General features: G+C 45.9%; 1 pseudogene; it reads right to left on the bottom strand.

The window, feature by feature from the left end:
- Positions 1-2,959: 2,959 nt before the first annotated feature.
- LOC102832385 lies at positions 2,960-4,216 on the bottom strand (annotated as a pseudogene).
- Between the last annotated feature and the right edge of the window lie 9,984 nt (positions 4,217-14,200).

Here is a 14,200-nt window from a genome sequence, read left to right on the forward strand (position 1 = left end):
ATGGGCTGACACCCTGCTAGAAACTTCACCTCCCTCTTAGAAAACAAGGACAGTGTGTGTGTTGTATAGCAACCAAGTCTCTTAGTCAACAGAATCCTACATAACAGTGCCTCGCTCCAAGAAGACAGTCAACTTTGAATGTGCGTTGTTCTCCACAATCCTGGAAATGGCCCAGATTCCCGAATCAGGCTCCTGAAAGGACTTACTATGCCTCTTCCAACTCTCCCATTCCAGGACTTTGGTTACTGTTCCAATACAATCACGTTTTACAAATTTGAGTCTGTTCCAATTTTACTTCATTGGCCATTACTGAACTGGTCCAAACCAGCTAGGAAATCTGCTACCAACACGATGCCACTGAACACGGAATTGGGAAGAGATGCACAAATTTCGGTTTTGGGAGTCAGTGCATGCTTACTTAAGCCCACCACTGGGCAAAGGCAAGGACCTGCCTTGTAGGGTTCAGGGAGGCTGCCTACAGGGCTGGCCACAGAGCTGTCCAATGGCAACCTCCCCAGGGCAAGGTCTCACTGGGCCTTATGGGACTTGACATCGAACCAACATCCTCACCATCCTGATTGGTTCTTCTTTGGAGCTGACTTCAAAACTATGCTCACCTTAAGGACTGAACTTCACACTTGGGAAGGAAATCTTCCCAGATTAAATGCCTGCACAGAGATAATGCTGCAGAAATGCAGAAGAGACACGGAGGGACATCCTGGGCAGAGGGCAGAAGCCTGGGTGTGGAGGGGCCAGAGCTGTTGCTGTTGGTAACAGTGGTATCCACAAACAGTTCATCGCTGCCAGAATATAGAGCAAGAGGCTGAAAAAGAAGAGCACGCCAGACAAGAACCTGGATCACTGAGGGTCTTGCTACTATGTGAAGGCGCCTAGATTGTCTTGTGGACCATGAGGAGAGTAACAAGAGCTGATAGGTTGCTTTAGTTTGTTGGAGTTATTTTCTCCCAAACAGGCCTGTCAACAAAGATTTGGATGGTGTCATTTATTTGGAAGATGATTCCAGAGAGCACTTGAAACAAGTGAGGGACGTGAGACAGGGAAGAGAGGAAAGAAAATACAGGTTGTGTTAATGAGCAACTGGGGCTCAGTTCACCAGGGACACTCTGAGGCTGTACTAGAACACACCTCAGAATCAGCCCATTGGGGAGCAAGAGAGCTGGGGTACTTATCCACCAACTCCCATCCTGGCTGGTAGAGGGCTGTTCCTTGGGCTTCCAGTCAAGTTCATTTCAAAATAAGAGAACACCGTCCTATGGACAGACCCAAGAATCCGGAGAGCATGGCCACCAGGGATGGAGGCAGCAGAAAGGGTTGGTCAGGGTATGGTAAAGACTGAATGTCCTTTGGATTGGACAGCAAGGAGGGTGTTGGTGGCATTAGGGAGGATGGTTTCCATGAGATAAAGAGGCAAACGCTACAAGGAGTGAGTGATGGGGAGAAAGAGAGATGAGGAAATAGAGAGTAGAGGCTATTGTGAAAAGAACAAGAAAGGAAAGAACTGTTTGGAAGATACATATTGTTGTTGTTAAGTGCCTCAAGTCGGTTCCAACTCACAACAACCGTGTAGAGTGTTTCCGAGGAGTGGCTGGTGAGCTCGAAACGCTGACCTTACAGTTCAGACGATGTTGCAGTCCAGTATATTAACCCACAGCACCACACCATTGTTGTTGATAAGTGCCATTGAGTTGGTTCTGACCCATAGCGACCCTGTATAGGGTCTCTAACTGGTGAGCTTAAACTTCTGACCTTATGGCTCAAACCAACTTTGCAGGCCAGTGCCCACAGCGCCACACCAGGATTCCTAGCCATGAGTGGGGGAAAGTAGAGCTTGGAGCTGGTTCTGGAGTTGCTTGGAGCCAGAACGAGGAAGCCAGGGCACCTGTAGGAGCAGTGGCAGGCCACTTCATCAGCTGCTGGAGCTGGGTTGGTAGAAGAGGCGGACCCCGGCACCCGCCTGCGTGGATGTAGAACTAAACAGCCTGGGCCCAGCACTGCTGCGCACTTCCATCTTCCTCATCGAGAGACTTGGGGCTGCTCGGCACGACCCAGTTCTGTAAGCATTTATTTGATTGATTGGAAGCAGACAAGAATTCCACTCTCCGTGGCGGGCAGACCCCATGCTAGGCATTACAAGGGATGAGAAAATGAGAAAAGCATGGTCCCTATGCACACAGATGTGCCAGGACAGATGGGTACAACAGGCTTCAGGGTGTGTGCCCATGGAGGCACCAGAGGGTGCGGTGGAGGCCAGAGAGGAGGTAGCCATCGGGTCTGGGCAGGGGAAGGCTTTGTGGTGCAATTAAGTCTTGGAAGATGTGATGCACTGAGAGGAAAAGAGGCAGCAGGCTTTCCTAGATCGGTGGCATCCCTGCTTGCTTCAGTCTTCCTGTTAGCTGGATACAGGGATGCCCTACCTCCAGAAGTAGTGAGTGCTTCCATGGGCAAAAACAAAGCCCCCAAACAAAAAAGTCCCTTGCTCTCCAGTCCATTGGCTCATGGCGACCCCGTGTGGTGAGGAGTAGAACTATGTTCCCTAACGTTTTCTTTTTTTAAATGGACAATCGTATTGTTTATTTCATAGATCATCAACGTTGTCCCCATACCTGCTTAAAACTGGAATGTCATATTTCCATTCCGGTAATAATACAATGACAAAGCTAATCAGAGTAAGCTACTTAAAAGTGAACTAAGCTAACACAGCTCACTTTCTTTTAACATACAAAATATAATATTCTAGAAAGCACTGGTTAGCCACTAGAAATTGAAATGGGATCTTGAAGACTGTAGGAAAATCCAGAGTGTCGGTCGTAACGAGCTGAGATCCTGTGAATGTCTTTTAAGAGTTCCTGGTGCTTCATTTCTTGCCAGTAGCAGAATCTTGACAAGCTAATGCCAAGGGAAAGCACTCAGTTGATTTAGGACTGTGTGTAGGAAATCACTAAATGTTGCTGAAAGCATCCACCCCAGGAAGAACTTTACCTTTCAGGAGTTCCAGACTAGCCCCAGCCCCAGTGACCAGTGCTCACGTGGCTGACTTTATCCTCGGTGTTCCATTTGGCAAGCAAGTGGCAGTATCTCCACCGCCTATGATGGTGCAGCCCCTGGAAGTGGCTTTTACCACCTCATCCATGAGGGCTTTGGTTTCCTGGGCAAAAGCTTCTCATTCTAATACTCCCACAGGTCCATTCCACACAATCTGCTTAGCCCGAGTGACAGCCTCTGCAGACTTCTTGCTGCTCTCAGGACCACAGTCCAAGCCCGGCCAGCTAACAGGTATTCCAGAGGCCACAGTGGCTTGACCAGTTTTGGCATTCTCAACAAACTTGTCAGCAATGATTAAGTAACTAGGCAAGGTAATCTTCACACCATTCTTCTCAGCTTTGGTCATTAGATCTTTGACAATCTTGGCTCCCTCTTCATCAAATAGAGAAGTACCAAGCTCCATATTATTGAGCACTTTACGGAAGGTAACAGCTATTCCACCATAATAATCATCTCATTGACTTTGTCCAGCATATTATTGATCGGTTGGATCTTGTCTGCAACTTTAGCTCCGCCCAGGATGGCCAGGAAGGGTCGTTCTGGGCTCGTCAAGGCTTTGGCAAAGTAATTCAGCTCTTTCTTCATTAAGAAACCACCAGCCTTCTGTGGCAGATTCACTTCCACCATGGAATTGTGGGCTTGGTAAGCAGTGCCCAAAGCATCATTGACACAGGCATCCCCTAGCTTGGAAAGTGACGCTTGGAAAGCTTCTATTTCACGTGGTTTGGCTTTAACCTTATTCCCAGAGGCATCTTTTCCCTTGCCTTCTTCTTCTACATGAAAGTGCAGCTTCTCCAGCAGGATGACAGAACCATCAGCTGGATCAGCATAGGCTTTCTTTGCTTCTGGACCCACACAGTCCTTTAAGAAAAGAACATCCTTGCTCAGCAAAGACTTGAGTTCTACAGCAACTGGCTCTAAGGAGTATAATTTAGACATGGGGACACCATCAGGCCGGCCCAGGTGGCTCACAAAAACAACTGACTTGGCTCTGTTGTCCTAGCAGAATTTGATGCTTTGGGATGGCAGCCTTGATCTTCTGGTTGTTTGTTATCTGGTTGCTCTTCATAGGAGCATTGAAGTCCACTCTCATGACCACTTGTTTTCCTTTCACGTCCAGCTTGTCCAGAGTAAGCTTGTTAGAAAGAGACATCTTGGCAATACAGCAAAGGTGAGTGACTCGGGGAGCAGAAAGTGGCAGCGAGCAGCCATAGCCTCAGAGCGCTGGAGAAGCGTGTGGAAAGAGGAGCAGGTCAGATCCCGAGGGCTTCTTCCTGATGTTCTCTTGGTGGTAATCTTGACAGAAGCGGTTCACTGGGCCTCTCTTCTGCAGCACTGCTGGATGGGCTCGATCTGCCAACCTCTAGGATAGTTGAACATAAAGCATGCCTCACCTACTGCCCTTTCATAAAAAGCAGATGCTTGAAGGACTTGGAGGGGTATCACAGTGGGCGCCCAGTTTAAGGGTAAAGACTGCTTTCTTAGGTTAGGCTTCTTGGTGTGGGAGACTGGATAAAAGTCCCTCAAGGATCTCTATGTCCTACTCATACTTTGGACATACTGTCAGGAGGTATCAGTCCCTGGAGAAGGGTATCATGTTTGGTAAGATGGAGGGTCAGAGAAAAAGAAGAAGACCCCCAGGGAGATGGATTGACAAAGTGGCAGCATCAATGGGCTCAATCGTGGCAATAATCGTGAGGTTGGCCCAGGACCCGGAAGTGTTTCGTTCTGTTGTGCATAGGGTCGCTATGAGTCGGTATCAACTTAATGGCACCTAACAACAACAACAACTCTCTGGAACCTGTGACCTTATCTGGAAAAAGGGTCTTTGTGGATGTGATTAAATTAAGAATCTTGCCATGGAGAGATTATCCTCGCTGATTCAGGTGAGCTCCAAAAGTAATCACAAGGGTCTTTCTGAGAGGGAAGCAAGAAGGTCAGAGAACACAGGGGATGTGACAACAAGAAAAACAAAGTTAATGACGTAGGAGAGTGTCACATTCAACGATGCAGGTGATCCCAGGAGCTAGAAAGGTACAGCTCCCTTACAGCCTCCAGAGGAAGCCACCCCCCCGCCACACCTTGCAAAATTGATAGGATTTCTGACCTCCAGAACTGCAAGAGAATACATGTGTTTTATTCCCAGGCACCGAGTAGGTGGAAATTTATTTACAGCAGACGTAGGAAACAGATCCACCTGGAGGCAGACCCTGCAATGCGGATTTGCACGCAAGAATGTGAGTGGGAGGGTTCTAGGATCGCACCCCACAGCCTGCGGGAGTTTAGGCAGCTGAAGTGGGCTGAGGGGGCTGTGAGCTGCAACACTGTCATATATGTTGCTTGGAGCATCTGGGGCCGGGAGTGAGGCCAGAGGACTTGGCCAGTACTCATGACACAATCCCCCTCGAGGGGATGTGAGCTTTTTAGTGAGGCCGCTTTCTTGGGCCAAGAGCAGATAGAGAATCCTGCGCCGACCACAGCTGGGAGGTGAGAGCCCTGACCCATAGGAGGCGCTGTGTGACACAGTTCAGTGTTCCCCAGTGTCTTGTGCCCTACGAACCTCTCCTTGCCTTCTTGCTTTGTCTGTAGGCCTGCTGCTTTAATTACTGTGTGTTTCTTATGGATGCTGCAACAAATTACCACAACTTGGGAGCTTTCAATAACTGGAATTTATTTCCTCACAATTCTACAGGCCAGAAGCCCCAGATCAAAGTGTCGGTAGGGTCACACTCCCTCTGAAGGCTCTACGGGAAGAATTCTTCTAACCTTCTTTTCTTTTCTTTTTTTTTCTATTGTGAATTGGATGCAGTAAGAGCAGATCATGTTTGACACATCTCGTTTCATACACACTGTTTTGTTGTGGAGATTGATTGTATTCTCGACAATGGAACATCACTTATCTCACTTCCTCCCTGGGTTTCCTGTTTCAGTTCTCCTTTATTCCTAACTCTTCTGAATTTTGTCCTTGGGTAAATGCTGCCCTTTTGATCTTAAGTGGTTGATTATTCTAAAGTGTGTGAACCTCACTAGTGTTACTGCTCCCCTTACAGACCGGTCTATTGTCTGGCCAGAATTGAATCATGCGGGTGAGTCCAGTTCCAGACTTGAAGAGTGACTAAGGGTCATAGTATCAGGGGTCCCACGAGTCTCTATTCTACCAGTAAACCTGGTCTTTTATATATATATGTAATTTTGAGTTTTGTCCCACATTTTTCTAGGGGGAGAATTCTTCCTTACTATCCCAATTTCTGGTGGCTCTTGGCATTCCTTGGTACAAACTGCATTACTCCAATCCCCACCTGCATTTTTCCATGGCCTGTTTCCTTGTCTTTGTGCCTTTCTTCTCTTTCATAAGGATTCTAATCACTGGCTTTTGGAGTCATGGTGTGGCGCTGTAGGATAAAGCACTGGACTGCAAGGGCAGTTTGCACCACGAGGTTGGCAGTTCAAACCGACCAGCCACTCCTTGGGAACCTTATAGTGGATTGCTATGAGCCGGAACTCATGACAACACTCGGCAACAACCACAGTCACTGGATTTAGTGCCTAGCCAGATAATCCTAGTTGAGCTCTCTGGGACCAGCCACAGAAGGTCAGATGTGCCCTTGGTTCCTGCCCACATAGTCGACGACCCCAGAGCATTTCCTTCCTCACCTGTCATACCCTTCCCAATCCTGTCTGGGGCTCAGAAAATGTGCCTCAAACCTTGTGCCACCAGGGCTTAGGAAATAAAATGCTAACATTTCACCTGTTTCTATTTTCAATGGAGTTATTCAGAATTTTAAATTACATACATGGCCTGTATTTGTGACTCACATTACATCTGTTGAACACTGATCCTTGGGTGAGTGTTCAAACTGCGAATCAGGAAATGGTTGGGGATAGACTTTAGAAAACAGGCAGCCTCTGGCTCCAGTCCCCTGCTGAGCCCAGGTCACAGCTAGTGACAGCTGACCCTGTGTCCAGAGTGCATGGCGTAGTTCGGCTGCTCAGGTGCCTGGCCAGACTGAGTCTTGGAGCAGAGTCTCTGCTGGTGAGAGCAGCAGCCCTGAGTATACTTGGGTGATGGATGGAATAAAAACCAGTGGGTCCTCTGCAGGCTACCTCATTGGCCTTTGGGGAGATGACTCATCCCATGGCCCACTCTCCACAGGCCACACTGGTGAACATGGGCCATTACCTGGGACATTAAGATAATCATCACCTTTCACAGTGACTCATGCTGGTCCACAATGAATGTGTGTGTATATGAGAAAGAATGGGGGTGATCCTGGGCCAATAAATGGGGCATAGAAGTGAGCTATGGTATACGCTACATTTGCCCACAGAACTCTAAGGCAACCAAGAGATGCTTTCAGGAAGGTCCGATGACTCCTCCATTTCCAAGCGCCCTTCCCAGTAGAGGCCCCAGTAGAGCCCTGGTGGGTTTCTCTCGTTACTGGTAAATCTGCTCCTGGAGTTGAAGGCTTAGGACCTCTGAGAGCCATGAACAACATGGCTTCTCCCAGCCCCAGCCAGAGCTCATAGATTGCAGAGAATGACTCTCAAATCCTGAGCAGATGCCTTCTTCCTGGCCTTCAAGCCGAGTCCTGTGCTGTGTTGAAGGAGTGCCCCCTGTAGGATGTCACATGCAAATGCAGGTTCAGCAGGAAAGAGGAAGTGGCTCACCCCAGAAATTGCACTCTGTAGTTGTAGGAAGCACAACAGTAAGGTCCTGGTGGCCCTCTCTGTGATGGCTACCACTTCCCATGTTAAAGAACAAATAGCAATGTGCATCTGACACCAGTAGTGTCTGCCTGAGAACTACCAGTTCTTTGCATTGTTACGTTTTCTTGACTAAATATGTTATAGACATATCCACTCTACAACATGCAAGGTTGTTGTAAGGTGCTGTTGAGTTGTTTCCAATTCACTGTGACCCTGTGCACAAAAGAATGAAACACTGCCTGGTCCTGTGGTATCCTAACAATTCTTACGTTTGAGTTCATTGCTGCTGCACCATGCCAATCCATCTCATTGGGAGTCTTCCTCTTTTTTGCTGACCCTCCACTTTCCCTAGCATGATGTCCTTCTCCAGGGACCGGTTCTTCTTGATAATAAGTCTGAAGTGTGAGAGACCAAGTCTCACCTTCCTGGCTTCTAAGGAGCATTCTGACTGTACTTCTTCCAACACAAATTTGCTTGTTCTTCTGGCAGTCTGTGGTACTTTTAATACTCTTCTCCAACACCATAACTCAAATGCATCGATTTTTCTACATTCTTCCTTATGCATGGTCTAACTTTTACATACATATGAGGGTATTGAAAATACCGTGGATTGAGACAGGCGCACTTTAGTCCTCAAACAGATATCTTTGCTCTGAGCATTTTAAAGAGGTCTTGTACAGTAGATTTGCCTAATGCAATATGTCATTTGATTTCTTGATGACTGTTTCCATGAGTGTTGACAGTGGATTCAAACAAATGAAGTCTTTGATGACTTTAATCTTTTTCTTCATTAATCATGATGTTAGTTATTGGTCCAGTTATGAGGATTTTTGGTTTCTTTACATTGAGATACGGAGTCCTGGTGTGATGCTGTGGGTTAATGCACTGAACTGTAAAGTCAATTTGAACCACAAGGTCAGTGGTTCAAGCTTACCAGATGCTCCTTGGAAACCCTATACAGGGTCGCTATGGGTTGGAACCAACTTGATGGCACTTAACAACAACAACACATTAAGGTATAATCCATACTGAAGGCTGTAGCCTTTGATCTTTATCAGTAAGTATTTTAACTTCTCTTTGCTTTCAGCATCTGTCCATTGCAACCAGATCGCTAATGAGTCTTCCTCCAATCCTGATGTTGCTTCTGTTGTTATTGTTAGGTGCCACCACATTGGTACTGACTCATAGTGACCCTATGCACAACAAAACGAAACACTTCCGGGTCCTGGGCCAACCTCACAATTATTGCCATGCTTGAGGCCATTGATGCTGCCACTTTGTCAGTCCATTTCCCTGAAGGGTCTTCCTCTTTTTCTCTGATCCTCCACCTTACCAAATATGATATCCCTCTCCAGTGACTGGTCCCTCCTGACAATATGTCTGAAGTATGAGAAACAAAGTCTGACCATCCTGGCCTCCAAGGAGCACTCTGGCTGCACTTCTTCCAACACAAATCTATTTGTTCTTTTGACAGCCCATGGTACTTTCAATATTCTCCTCTAATACCATAACTCAAATTCATCAATTTTTCTACGGTCTTCCTTACTCACTATCCAACTCTCACATGCATTGAAGTTATTGAAAATACCGTGGCTTGGGTCAGGCGTACCTTAGTCTCAAGTTGACATCTTTGCTCTTCAACACTTTAAAAAGGTCTTGTGTAGCAGATTTGCCTAAAGCAATATGCCATCTGATTTCTTGACTGCTGCTTCCATGAGTGTTGATAGTTGATCCAAGAAGAATGAAGTCCTTGACAACTTCAGTGTTTTCTCCATTGATAAGAATGCTGTTTATTGGTCCAGTGGTGAGGATTTTTGTTTTCTTGACATTGAGATGCAATCCATACTGGAGGCTATGGTCTCTGATTCCAATCCTGATGGCATGCTCTTTTTCATATAATCCAGCTTCTCGGATTATTTGTTTAGCATACGGATTGAATAAGTAGGGGCAAGGATACAACCCTGTTGCACACCTTTCCTGATTTTAAACCATTCAGTATCTCCTTGTTCTGTTCAAATGATTGCCTCTTGGTCTATGTTCAGGTTCCACATTAATACAATTAAGTGTTCTAGAATACCCATTCTTCACAATGTTATCCATATTTTAACATGACCCACACAGTTGAAAGTCTTTGCATAGTCAATAAAGCACAAGTAAACATCCTTCTGGTATTCTCTGCTTTCAGCCAAGCTCCATCTGATGTCAGCAGTGATATCCCTAGTCCCATGTCCTCTTCTGAATCTGGCTTGAGTTTCTGGCAGTGCCTTCTTGATGTACCGTTACAGCTGTTTTTGAATTGTCTTTAGCAACATTTTACTTGTGTGATATTAATGATATTGTTTGATTATTTCCACATTTTCTGGGGTCACCTCTCTTTGAAATGGGCATAAATATGGATCTCTTCCAATCAGTTGGCCAGGTAGCTGTCTTCCAAATTTCTTGGCAGAGATGAGTGAGTGCTGCATCAGTTTGTTGAATGATTTCTATTTGTAATCCATCAATTCCTGGAATCTTGTTTTTCACTAGTGCCTTCAGTGCAGCTTGGACTTTTTTCTTCAGTATCATCAATTCTTGATTAAATGCTCTTTTGAAATGATTGAACATTGACCTTTTTGTTGTTGTTGTTGAAAGGTTCTGTGTACCTTCCATCTGCTTTCTGTGTCATTCAATATTGGACCCATGGAATTCTTCAAGATTACAAGTCCAGGCTTGGATTTTTTCTTCAGTTCTTTGAGCTTGAGAAATGCTGAGTGTGTTTGTATTTGGTTTTCTAACTCCAGGTCCTTGCGCATTTCATTATGGTACTTGACTTTGTCTTCTTGAGCTGCCCTTTGAAATTTTCTGTTCAGTTCTTTGATTTCCTTATTTCATTCATTCGCTTTAGCTTGTCTATGCTGGAAAGCAAATTTCAGAGTCTCTTCTGACATCCTTCTTTTCTTTCTTTCCTGTCTTTTTAATGTCTTTTGCTTTTTTCCTGTATGATGTTCTTGAGGTCATCCAACAGCTCTTCTGGTCTTTGGCCTTTAGTGATTAGCGCATTAAATCTGTTCTTGAGATGATCTCTAAATTCAGGTGAGATATGTCATAGATCATATTTTGGTTCTCATGGACTTGTTTTAATTTTCTTCATCTTTAGCCTGAACTTACATATGAGCAATTAATGGTCTGTTCCACAGTCTGCCCCGGCCTTCTTTTGGCTGATGATATTTTTCTACCGTCTCTTCCCACAGATGTAGTCAATTTGATTCCTGTACATCCCATGTGGTGCAGTCCCTGTGTATAATAACTGCCTTTTATGCTATTTAAAAAGATATTTACAATGAATAAATCATTGGTCTTGAAAAATTCTTAAATGCAATCTCCAGTATCATTTTTATCACTAAGATTATGTTTTCCATCTACTGATCCTCCTCTTTGCTTTCAACTTTTGCATTCCAATCACCAGCAATTATCAATGCATCTTGTTTGTGTGTTTAATCAATTTCAGACTGAAGAAGTTGGTAGAAGGCTTTAGTGGTTGGTGCGTAAATTTGAATAATGGTGATATTTACTGGTCTTCCTTGTAGATAAGGTAGGTAGTTTTATTTCTAAAGTATAAGTGGGAAAACGAAGCTCAAAAAAGGTAAATATATTGTCCAAGGTCACACTGCGATTAAGGGGCAGAGTCGGGATTTGTCCTGAGGTTGTCTCCTGAGCTCATGTCTAAACTGGTTCACTCTGTAGTCTGTTTGGGGTTGATCTGTGAGGACAATGCCACTCTGGGGATATTCATTGTGTTGACCAAGGTAAGGTTAAGGTGAAGGTGAGGATGATGAAGAAGTAGTGAGGACCTGGGCCTGGGGTAGGAGGCCATCTCTGATTTCTCCTGATATCTCCCAAGCCCCAGTTGCCATGTGTCATCTTCTTCTACTTCCACTGACACCCCCGCACAAGGTGGCTTCACTCCACTGCACCTGCGCAGCCTCAAGGTTTCTGTTCTCCCAGAAGGAGACAACAAACTTACTTGGTCACTTGGTTTTCATGAGGCCCCATGGGAGACAATGATTTACTCAGCTAGAAGTTGCCTCCGAGGTCGCTTGAAGACCTGAGGTCTGCCACCTGAGTGGAACTGGGATGAGCAGCTGAGTCTTTGGCAAGGAAAGGTAAGTTAGGTGTTGTCTCTTTAGGTCTATGGTTGGGCACCTCAGTCCTTCTCTCCCCAGCACAAATAAACCTTGTATCTTTTCTTCAAATTCCTTCTCCATCCTCCCTATGCCTCTATTCTGACAAATTCACAACACCCTCCCCATTGAGTTTAAGAATTTTGAGAATCCATCTTCACTGTTGTTGTTGTTGTTAAGTGCCATCGAGTCGGGTCCGACCCATAGCGACCCTGTACAGGGTTTCCGAGGGTGTAAATCTTTACGGGAGTAGAAAGCCTCATCTTTCTCCCGCGGAGCGGCTGGTAGTTTCGAACCGCTGACCTTAAGGTTCGCAGCCCGATTCGTAACCACTACGCTACCAGAGCTCTTCACTAATCCCTCCCTAATCATCTTCACCTTCTCTGTCACTTCTCCACCCTCATCTTGGTCACTACAATGCTCTTCACCCCACAACACTATCATTGCTTCAATGACTTGTGCCTCTACCTTCATCTCCACTAACACCATCATCACTTGCCATTGCTATATTTCTGCTGCCTTCATCATCATCATCAGCAGCAGCAGCAGCATCCTCACCAGCATGGCTTTCGCCACTGTCACCTCCATTCCTACCATTCTGTCCACTAGTGCTACCATTAACATTCCCACTATCATCTTCACCTTCATCCACAGCATCACCCCCAAGATCAGCTCCATCACCACCACCCCACCACTACCATTACCCCCATTCCATTGACCTTCACCATGACAACCATCTCCTCCCAGTCCATGTCTGCCGCTCTCAGAAAGTACCATTATCTTTATTGTCCAAGTCAACACCGTTTCCGGGACCTTCACCACACTCACCTCCACCTCTCCCAGCCTCTTAATAACTATTTGCAACCCTGCTGCTTCTGCTATAAACTCTACAATGATCTCCACCACCTTCACCATCCCTCTCACCACCACTCTCTCTCCCAAAGCTCAATGCCACATATTGAACCTAGTACCTGGGCATGGAGCCGCAGAAGAGGATCCTGCCTAACTAACAGACACCCCACTCCTGATTTCTCAGATCAGAGCATCAGCAAGTCAAGTGTCAGAGTGATCCCTCCTCTTGCCCTGAAAGCTGACCTTTTCTCAGGATGCTTCTGACAGGAGACAACTCTTGCCTCCCTGTCAGCCATGCCTGTAGCAAAAGAGACAGCTGCTGTCTGGTTGAAGGATGGAGGCCATTAATCTGGGGCTGCCCTTGTTTGCATAATGATTGCATACATTTGCATACCATTTGCTCCTAGCCTCTGAATGCTGCACCCTGGGTGTTCAGGTTCTATTTGCATATCGCTGCAGGTAAGGGTCAGGCCTTTGGGACTTGGGTACTTATTAATTCCCTAAAGAGATTCTTTCATGTGCTGGGTTCAGAAAAGAAGTTGGAACACTTATTTATGCAGTCATTTGGTGGAAGGTGGGGAGTTACAGAACCATCTGAGAGCCCATGGGGAGCGGGCAGCCCAAGACATCAGCATGACCTGGGTTGAGCATCAGTGTGGGCCGTGTTGACTGCAGAGACAGACTCTTACTTCTCAGTGTCCACTCTGGCCAGCGGCCAGCACAGTCACTCCTACTTCCTTTTGACCTCTGTCCACTCTGTGATGGTGACCTTGAGCGAGTTCCTCCCTGTCCCTGATCTAGACACCCTTTGTGTCAAAGTAGGGGATGAGGCCAGCTAATTACTAATCCTCTCCATAGGATTCCTGCTCTGACCTCAGTGGTTCTCAGCCCTGCCTGCACATACAATCACCCGGGGGATCTTTTTACAAATACCAGTGCCCTGACCCCACCCCCAGATATTCTTATTTAATTGGTGGGCCCTGGGCATTGGTTATTTTTAAACATCTCCTCTGGTGATTCTAATATGCAACCAGGATTAAAAGCAACTTCATATGACTCTAGTCTCCTACCTTTTCCCTTCCACCCCTAGCTTCTGGCTACCTCCCTTAACCTATCCTTCATTTCCAGTCGCTAATTGATCCACCACTGGACAAATAAACAACACTCTTATTAACAGAGAAAAGATTGAAGTTGTCAAGGACTTCATTCTTCTTGGATCAACCATCAACACTCATGGAAGCAGCAGTCAAGAAATCAAGTGACGTATTGCATTAGGCAAATCTACTGCACAAGACCTTTTCAAAGTGTTGAAGAGCAAAGATGTCAGCTTGAGGACTAAGGTGTGCCTGGCCCAAGCCATGGTATTTTCAATAACCTCATATGCATGCAAAAGATGGACAGTGAATAAGGAAGATCGT

Source organism: Chrysochloris asiatica, unplaced genomic scaffold (assembly GCF_000296735.1).
Source record: "Chrysochloris asiatica unplaced genomic scaffold, ChrAsi1.0 scaffold00092, whole genome shotgun sequence".
Taxonomy (NCBI): domain Eukaryota; kingdom Metazoa; phylum Chordata; class Mammalia; order Afrosoricida; family Chrysochloridae; genus Chrysochloris; species Chrysochloris asiatica.